Raw genomic sequence first — 10,511 nt, forward strand, 5'->3', positions numbered from 1 at the left:
TGCGGCGATTACTCCAGCAGTTGCTGAAAATTGCTGTTAAATACTTCGCGACAGTTGTTTTAGTGGTGGTTTTCAAAACTGCAGCTAAAATTCTTTGCGACGGTTAAGATCGCAGCTAAATGCAAAAAAAATTATCGTTAAATGCCGATTTTTTATAGTGCTGATAGTGTTTTGAATTGTAACTATTTTATTCTGGGCAGCTTTGCACTTTTTTCTCTCCTCAACAACACTACTTATTCAAACCCACAACTACTTTTTCAAGAGACTCAAGCCTATTAAGCTCTCCCCAGAATAACAGTACAAGTTCTCCCCTAGACAATTGTAATACTCGATTAATTCTTGAGGATATAAATGGTATTTTATGAGGGGTATAAAAGGAATTTTTGAAAGAATAAGGCTGTAGGGTACACTATTGCAGTTTTAAGTGACCGAATCAACCGAATGGAGTACCATGGACCCTAGATAGTTAAAGAAAATGGAATAGTATTGACGAGCGATTCGAGGTGTGATTTTAGGTGATAAAATAAATTGGATTCGGAATAGTTTTCGGTAAATCTATTAATCGGGCTGAGAAAATCGAATCAACGTAGGGAACATTCGAAAAGTCAATAGAATGTCTTGAGGACTTAGATTTTGTATATGAAACAACTCTTGAGCGATTTCGGGTGGAAACGAATGGATTTAAGGTCAAAATGATCAACTGGACCTAAGTGTAATTTTTCAATTTTGCTCGAGGGAGGTCTAAATGATAATTTGTTGGGAATCTTGAGGATAAAATGAGGTGTACAAGACTTGTGGGTCGTAGTGGTATTGTTAGAAAGATCCCTGGCCTCAAGGAAAGGGGCAAACTGATGTTGGAAATTAGTTAAGGGCTAAAGTGAAATAAATGGAAATTTTGCAGTGTGAACGCAAGGGAAGAAAATGGCCGCTGCCTTCCACCGCACGTGGAGGCCATTTCTGGAGATGGGATGGCCTAGAGAGACCTAAGGGAGGTTGAATACGGCGGTGGGAAGCTTGGGGGCCAAGGCTTGGTCGGCGATTGGTCGAGGAGTGGCCGAAATTTGGCTACAAAATGGGTATATCGTGGCTTGGGGTTGAGTATAAGTTCAAGTGTTTGTGACTTGGCAAGCAAATCGAGGCAGTGCACGAGGATCGAGGCAATTCGAATACGTTCGAGGTGAGTGTTCTACTTGAAAACTTGGTTTTAAGTTGTGAGTGGTTCTTTCCCAAACTTGTTTACTGTGGGTGTTTCTACCCTAAAACTTGGTAATTGTGTTACCTAAATGTGTTGTGGTTTTATGCTAAACAGTTTTATTGCATAAGAACGGTAACCGGTGATGGTTGGTTTTATGAGGGAGGTTCGTCCCTAAATATTTTGAACTTGTGCATTGCATTTTATAAAATGTTATTTATATGATGCATTGAATTGTGAAATATGGCATTGTCATGCGTTTTGTGTTGTTTATATGGAATGTCAGCCTAGAATGTTGTCTGGATAGTATAACCATAATTCTCCAAGAGCGTGATGGAATAATAGGGGTATCTTGTGCTGGTGTACATGCTGGGATAGTCGCTTTGGTTTCCGTGCCAGGCCGTTTGGTCAGGAAAGTTGCACTAGAATGACTAGGTGGTCCATATTATGTTGTTCATGTGGGATGTCAGCCTAGAATGTTATCTGGATAGTGTAGCCATAATTCTCCAAGGGCGTGACAGAATAATAGGGGTGTTTTGTGCTGGTAAGCATGCTAGGATTGCTACCTTGGTTTTCGTGTCAGGCCGTTTGGTCAGGAAAGTTACACTAGGATGACTAGGTGGTCCATGTAAAATTTTGAGTTGGGATTGTGTGGTGGTTCCTGGATGCTTAGAGTGAGAACGTAATCTCCAAAGTAAATGTGGTGAGCCGGGTTCCTGTGTTGATGTGACTCTCCTGGGCCGGGAGTTGGTAACGATTGTTCCCGAGATGTTGGGGAAATGCGTTGACTTGCCCCTCTTAAGCTAGAACGTCGTGTCAGTGTGTCGGAATGATGGCATGGCTTTTAGAGAGATTGCTCTTTTCCCGTGGTAGGGTTAAGTGCTGTGGGATTCTCTTGGGCTAGGGCTTACCGGGTTGTATTGGTTTATTTCATGTCTTGCATTCATTCATGAAAATGTGTTTTGAACTCTCACTTAGATGATTCATCATCTAATATGGACTATATCCCTGGAATATTCAAACGTTTCAGGTGAAAGCAGCGGTGCGAAGGGAAAGAGAATTGCCAAGGAGTGACGTCGATTAGTGGATGTTTTATATTATGTCGTTTCAATTATGTTGTTTATTTTGAGGATGCCATGTAAAACGTTGGTTTGACTTTATGTTATAAATAAAGTGGGTTCAGTTATGATTTATTGAGGTTTCGATCTACCTTCCGCATTTGAGGTGATTTATCTATCTTAGTTTATCGATGGTTCATAGTTGATATATTGAGAAGGTGTAACGGGATCTTCGGAGAACGATTTTGTATTGAGTTTCCGTTGTTTGAAAAAAAAATGTCCCCGGAATCTTATGTTACCTAACACCTTGGGAAGGCGGGGTGTTACAACAATGGTGTGAGTTCTGTTAGAACGGGAGGTGCTATGGCACACACCAAGAGGGGGGGTGAATTGGTTATATTAAAAATTGAAGTAGAGAAACAGAGATATCAACCATGTAAAAACAATCTTGTTTTGTGAAAAGTAAATATGAAATCTTATGTATGAATGAATGAATTAAGTAGGGATAAAAATGCTAACATGAACAAATAAAAACAGGAAGCACAGAAGACAAAAGATTTATAGTGGTTCGGCTTTCCAAGCCTAATCCACTACCTTAGCTACCCACTAAGGATTTTGAAGCAAATTCACTATCAATCCCCTACTCAACCCGAGTAGGTCCTCTAGTCCGTGACTAGGAAAAACTTATAAACCTCCCAATATAATGGGCCCTCTAGCTTACGCTAGGACAATTACAGTAATCGTGAAGATGAGAGTCTAAGAGTACAAACTCTTAGTTACAAGCTCTCTCAAACTGATAAATTTAGGCTTACAATGCATGTAATAGTGTATACAAAGCCTCAGAAATGTAAATACAGAGAGAGAAGATATTAATCGCTCGATGTAAAAATGAAAGCTCGGTGGTTGAAGATATTAAATGTTTTCCAACAACCTTCAATCGATTCTCCCAACCCATATTTATAGTTGATGGTAGATAGATCCAAAAATCCGACCGTTGTGGTGGTTGGGTGAGCATTAAATGCGCCAAAAACTAGTCGTTATAAGTTTCTGTGAAACACATAGTCGATAGAGAAAATAGGTTAGTCCACTATTTTATCAAATAAAACTAAACATAGTCGACAGACAGAAAGGCATAGTCGACTATCTTATAGCACAAAAATCCCATAGTCGACAGATCCTTTTACATAGTCGACTATTGTAAAAATGTGAAGAAAATTTTGAATTCTAAGAACAAAAATAGTCGACAGATAAAAAGCCATAGTCGACTATCCTTACTTGATAGTCGACAGATACAAAAATAGTCGACAAAAACCTTAAATAGTCGACAGATCAAATCAGCATAGTCGACTATTTTCAGACATAGTCGACTATCCACAAACATAGTCAACAGAACATAAACACATAGTCGACTATTCTTTTTATAAAAATTGAAACGATAAATGATAACATGAAAAAGAATATTTTGAATCATAAAATTCTTTAACATTGAAATCTCATAACTTTATGCGAGCATTAAAATACAATTGTTTTTCATCATCAAAATTATATCAAATGTAAAACATCAAGTTCTTCCCCAAATAAGTGGTCACCTCAAGTTTGTTGCCTAGCTCTACCTTGGCCTGACTTTCCTACATTATAAATTCAATTGTTGTATTTTTGATAACAACAAAAGTAAAAGAACGGTTCAAGAAAGATTGGGCATACAGATTTCAAAAATCATATTCTTCATTGTTCTTGAGTTTTACTGTTCTCATTTTCTTTTCTGTCAAGGGTTCTTGTTTCCACTGTCAATCTTATTTTAGCCTTGCTCTAGTCTAATTTCATAAGTGTGCATTTCTTTTGAGAGTTGTTTATTTCATGCTTATAGTGTATTTTGATTTTTCTAGCGGTCGTGCTAGAAAAACTAGATGGATTGCTTGTTGGTGTATTGGATTGGGGTTGTAAACCCAAATTTGTCTTAGTGGATTTGAAAATCTACAACTAGGGTGGATTTAAGAATCTCTCGCTGAGACTAGAGTAGTGGACATAAGCCGGAAACAGTCGAACAACTTTTAATCTTTTATGTCTCTTACATATTTTTCTTTTCCTCAAACTTTATATTGCAACTTTACACTCAAAGAATCACTGTGTTATAAATTATATTCGAAAATCTTTACAAAATACAAAAAATGTAAAACACCCAATTCACCCTCTCGTATGAAGTGTGATAAATTATACAAAATACAAAAATTTTAAAACACTCAATTCAACCCCTCTTGGGTATGAAGTGTGATAAATTATAGAAAAGGATAAATAGTCTTTTTATCCAATTTTGTTAACAAGTCATTGTTATTTTTGATAAATTATGGGCATTTGTATTTTTTGATCAAACTTCAAAGTGTAATTTAAAAAAAAAAAAGAAGGAAACTCTCTCTTAAACTAGGGTTGGAAATGACAAATTAATTTCTCACTCTAGCAAATAATAATATTTTTTTTTTTGTTGTAAATAACAATTTTATAAATAAAAAAACAATGCCGAAGCAACAACAAATAAGGCCAAGGTAAAGCCTAGACCACAAAAAAACTAGGGGAAACACAACAGTAGTCACCCTTATGACCAAATCAAAGGAAACCAAAATAAAAGAAAGAAAAATATATACAATGGTCAGACAATCACAACAACCATCCACCAAGAAAACTCGCAAACAACTTCTCATGGGAAAATGACTAAGCTCTTGGAAGTCTCCAGACATAACGAAGGGCGTGACTCTACAAAGACGACCTAAAATGAATAGTCACTATACGGGTCCAAACAACACACTGGATCCAATGTACCAACTGAGGATTAGATCTCTCATAATCTCAAAAACATTTACTATTGCGCTCCCTGCAGATAAAATATATACCAAAGCATGCAACACCAGCCTATTAGTCACATACCAAGGGCCCTTACTGCTCCATCTAGCACCTTCCCATAACACACCTATATACCATCGACACCATGTCCAACTGAATTTCTTGGATTTACAAAAGAAAGATAGCACTTCTCGAGAAAATGGGCACTCTAAAAAAAGACGACAATGACTTTTTGCTTCAGCCCTGCAAAGAAAATATTTATTCGGGAAACACAAAAATAGGTTAGTAGAATTTGTTAAAATGGGAGGTGCTATGGCACACACCAAGAGGGGTGGTGAATTGGTTATTTTAAAAATTTAATTGAACTTGAAAAGTTTTTTAACACAAATTGAGGTTTTATGAAATAAAACGTGAAGTATATAAAAGTGACAGATGAAAGTTTACAAAAGATAAATATGTGAACCAAGTGAGGAAAAACGAAATGCTTGGAAAGATAAATAGATCAAAGAGCACAAGCACAAGAAACACAAGGATTTATAGTGGTCCGGCTTAATCCAAGCCTAATCCACTACCTTAGCTCCTCACTAAGGATTTTGCAAACAATCCAGTAAAACCCCCTACTTAAACCAAGTAGGTCCTCTAGTCCAAGACTAGGAATTACAACCTCTTGTTTATACAAGCAAGCCCTTTAGCACCTAGCTAGGAAATACAAAACCTCCCACTCAAAATGGGCCCTCTAGCTACACAAGCTAGGAAGCATAGGAAATATAGAATGTGAGAGAATCTAAGAGATGAATCTCTTAGTTACAATGTCTCTCAAGATTAAACAAGGCTTAAATGAATGTATTAACAATAATAGAACGAAGCCTTGGAGAGAAAATTATAACAATGAAAGCACAGAACACTGTAAATACAAACGAATATAAAATGTAAGCTCAAATCAATTTATTCCCGTCCATTAGCCTTCTCTTGATCATCCATGACTTGTATTTATAAGCTTCCCACAAGATTGAAGAGAAATGAAGCCATTTATGACCGTTGGAGAATGAGAAACTAGCCGTTGGAGATTGAAAAATTAGCCGTTGTAAGTATCTGTGAAACACATAATCGACAGATCAAATGGGTTAGTCAACTATTTCTTCAAATAAAACCAAACATAGCCGACAGACAGAAAGTGATAGTCGACTATTTCTAACACAAAAAACCCATAGTCGACAGATACATATGCACAGTCGACTATTGTAAAAATGTGAAGAGAATTTTGAATTTTGTGAACAAAAATAGTCGACATATGAAAAGCCATAGTCGACTATCCTTACATGATAATCGATAGATCCAAAAATAGTTGACAGATACAAGATATAGTCGACAGACTAAACAAGCATAGTCGACTATCCTTATGCATAGTCAACAGATTGAACAAGCATATTCGACTATCCTTATGCATAGTCGACAGATTGAAGCCCACAGTCGACAAATGAGGAAGATTTTCAACAGAATGAAGCTTGAAAACATTACAACATATTTACATTTTGTTTAATTTATATTTTACTTTCCATTTACTTTAATACATAAATGTAAATAAGAAAGTACCCCCCATTTGGATTTTTAACAGAATGAAGCTTGAAAACATTACAACATGTTTTCATAAATGTAAATAAGAAAGTACCCCCCATTTGGATTCAATAAAAATATCAAAAAAATCAAAATTCATAAGAATAAAAAAGTAGAATTTGGATTTTAGTAGGAACTTAGGATTTTGCGATTTTACCACCTCCAAGATATACACTTTCTATTTTTTGAAAAATTCATTAAAAATCATTTTATCACTAATGAATGTTAACTATTGAATTACCGGGAGTTAGTTTTCTAAAAAGGAAACATTTTCATATATATCTCCTTATAAGGTGCTAGTCTTCTAGACTTAGAAAAAATATTGAAATGTTATCAAAACGAGTTTCAAGACATGATGCATGAACTAAAAGATTTTTCATACGATTAAGTTTCAAGCCAAAACCTTTCATGCACGTTTCAAAATATGAAAGCTTATTTTGAAGAATGAGATTAACATAAATGATTTTTCATACTTAAGTTTGGATTTTCATCAAACACATATATGTTCAAGATGGTCTTTTGCCTTAGAACAATTTTAGCTCTATGTTGACCAACGACTTCAAAGCTAATTTGAAAATCATTTTAGGAGATTCTTTTAAGACTAAATACTTGACTTTGCAAATCTCCAACTAATATAGAAAATGATAAATCTTTTTGGTTTTCATTTTAACAAAGCACTTGAAATTGATTTTTGTTGAAAACCATAGACTTGACTCATGACTTAGGGATAAAACAAGGTATTGTTTTTCATCATCAAAACTAAACACAAGGGTAGAACATCACAATTAAGTGTTGGTTCTTAATGATGGCAAATATATTCCAAGAGGGGGGTGAATTGGGATTTGAATAAATTTTCGATAATTTAAAACTTTGATTGTTGGTAGAATACTAGGTTTCGAAATATAGGCTATATGTTTCGAAATAAACCTTTCTGTTAAGTAAGTTTCGAAATCTACTATATATATTTCGAAATATACTTTATTGTTTTGTAAGATTCGAAATCCTTTACCTTGTATTTCAAAATAACGATATTTGGAAAAGATGATTTATATAATTAAGAGTATACCAAAGATGTGTGTATATCAAAGATATGTTTTCTATGAATATGTATAAGTTTATGCTCAAGAAAACTATTTTAGACTTTGATAACAGAACATATGAAAGCATGTGCAATAGGCAATAATGATATGGGAAAGCTGAAGAACACTTGCACACAAGATCTATAGCAGTTCAGCACTCACCTACTCCACTACCTTCAAGCCTACCCACTTGAAGGATTTTGCAATCCCAATCATTTTTACTAGTGATCACCCACAACAAGGGTTTTACCACAGTTCATCCCAAAACCTTACAATGTGAGTTTTTACGGGCTCAACTCAAACCTAGCACCAAGTGAGTTTTTACGGGCTTAACTCAAACCTTACACCAAGTGAGTTTTAGGCTCAACTCAAACCTTTAATACAATGAGTTTTAGGCTCAACTCAAATCTTTACACTACAATGAGTTTTAGGTTAAACTCAAAGCTTTACAACATTTACAAGATAATAAACGTTTTATCTTTTATAATCCAATGAGCAAATGCCTTACCATATGGTTGTACAAACCTCTTAACTTGAGGTGAGGAGAGCTGGAAAGATGAGACTCATTGTTTGCACTTGCTTCTCCCTTTTCACATCACAATGCACATCTCGGAATGGATGAATGGATCTTCTTTGAAAGTTTTGTCAAAAGAATGGATTTAGATCATTTGTGCTTGTGTGTGTGTGTCTAGTGTGCGCTCACTTGTTTTTGCTTGTTGTCTCTCAATCAATCTCATCTTGTCTTTAAATGCCTGCTATTTATACCAAGAGATAGAAATCTGGCCGTTTATAGCCGTTAGAGACAAGACAAAAAAGTAGGTTTCGAAACATATTTAATAAGTTTCGAAACATCACAATTTAACACATAGGTTTCGAAACATACAACCTTTACATCTGGATATGCACCAAGAGACAACAATGAGTAGGAGACATAATCTATTTCTCACTAACACATAATAATGATTTCCACTTCAAATTTGAATTTGAATTTTGCAAGCCATGGACAATGCATTAAAAAATGTTTTGAGAAGCTTTTAGATAAATATTAAAAATGCAAAGCAAAAAGCATCTCGGATCTCTGCTAACAGAGACATATGTTTCAAAACATACTATCATAGGTTTTGAACATACCTATCTAGAAATGAGGTTTCGAAACATACCATCATAGATTTCGAAATACACCTATCTGAAAATTAGGTTTCAAAACATGATATATAGGTTTCGAAACATAGTTCAAAACTTGAAACAAATGCTAATACATAGATGTTTCGAAATAGCATATGCACTTGAAAACATTGAAAACTTTTTCAAAGGGGTTTCGAAACATGCATAGAAACATGACAGATATTCAGAAGAATATACTTGAAAGCACAATTCACAGCATATATACATCACAACTTATTTACATTTCTTTAGTTGAAGTAAATGTCCTCATTTTATTTTATTTATATTTTACCTCCATTTACTTTAATACATAAATGTAAATAACGAAGTATCCCCTATTTGGATTCAATAAAAATATCTAGAAAATTAAAATCTAAAATAATAAGAAAGTAGATTTTGGGTTTTAGTACAAACTTACAATTTTGCGATTTAACCACCTCCAAAATATATACTTTTTATTTAATGAAAAATTCATTAAAAATCATTTTATCACTAATGAATGTTAGATATCGAATTACTGGGAGATAGTTTTCGAAAAAGACAACTCTTTCTTATATGTCTCCTTATAAGGTGCTAACCTTCCAAACTTAGTCAAAAACATGATTTTCATTTTCACAAAGTGATACATGATATTGAAATTGATATATATTGAAAACCACACACTTGACACATGACTTAGGGATTAAACTAATAGATGTTTTTCATCATTAAAACTAATATACAAAAAGTACAACAACATTAAGTATAGATAACCACTCCCGAATTGCCAACTAGAGGATGAACATATGGGCTGAGGTACCCACTGAAGACCAAACTAGTCTATACCAAAGGACCTGAGGGCACTGAGCTTAGAAGTCCTAGAATGCTGCCCTGATAGTAAAGGCCCCATTTGATGTTGAGAGCCAATATGGCTCATCTCTACGCTCAACTCTAGGAAGATAAAGGGGATGGCTAGGAATCAGACCGGAGTGTGGAGAAAAGGAAGTACCTGGCCAGATCCAAGAGCCTTCTTTAATAAAATCCGATACCTTAGCTAAAATTGAAATGCCCAATTTCCGGGGCAATTGACAAGAGAAGCGATCAATGAGAATACCTAACGAGTGCCACTGACCATGCCAAAGGAACGTACTATGACCGTCATCAATCCTCCATCCAAACCGGGTCCTCATAACACCTTTTAGCGCAAGTAACTTTCTCCAATACCATAGACAGACATATGGTGTTTTAAGAAGCCAAAAACACGTCCCTTTAATCCGATATGAATGCACCCATTTAATCCAAAGGGACTCCTTATATTACTTGAGAGCAACTTCTAAATTAACTTGTCGACCAAGGCTTGATTCCAAATATAAAGCGGCTTGAGACCCAGACCCCCCCAGTTCTTTCGGATAGCAAATCTCTCGCCACGCCACATTCGCTTTATTAGAATTTGTCTTATTACCACTCCATAAGAAATTTCTGATTAATTGCTCTATCTCTCGGATCACGTGCTTAGATAGGATAAACACAGACCCCAGTAAACATAGATGGTAGATAGAACAAAATGCACCAATTGGAGATGCCCCAAAG

Source organism: Diospyros lotus, chromosome 12 (assembly GCF_014633365.1).
Source record: "Diospyros lotus cultivar Yz01 chromosome 12, ASM1463336v1, whole genome shotgun sequence".
NCBI lineage: Eukaryota > Viridiplantae > Streptophyta > Magnoliopsida > Ericales > Ebenaceae > Diospyros > Diospyros lotus.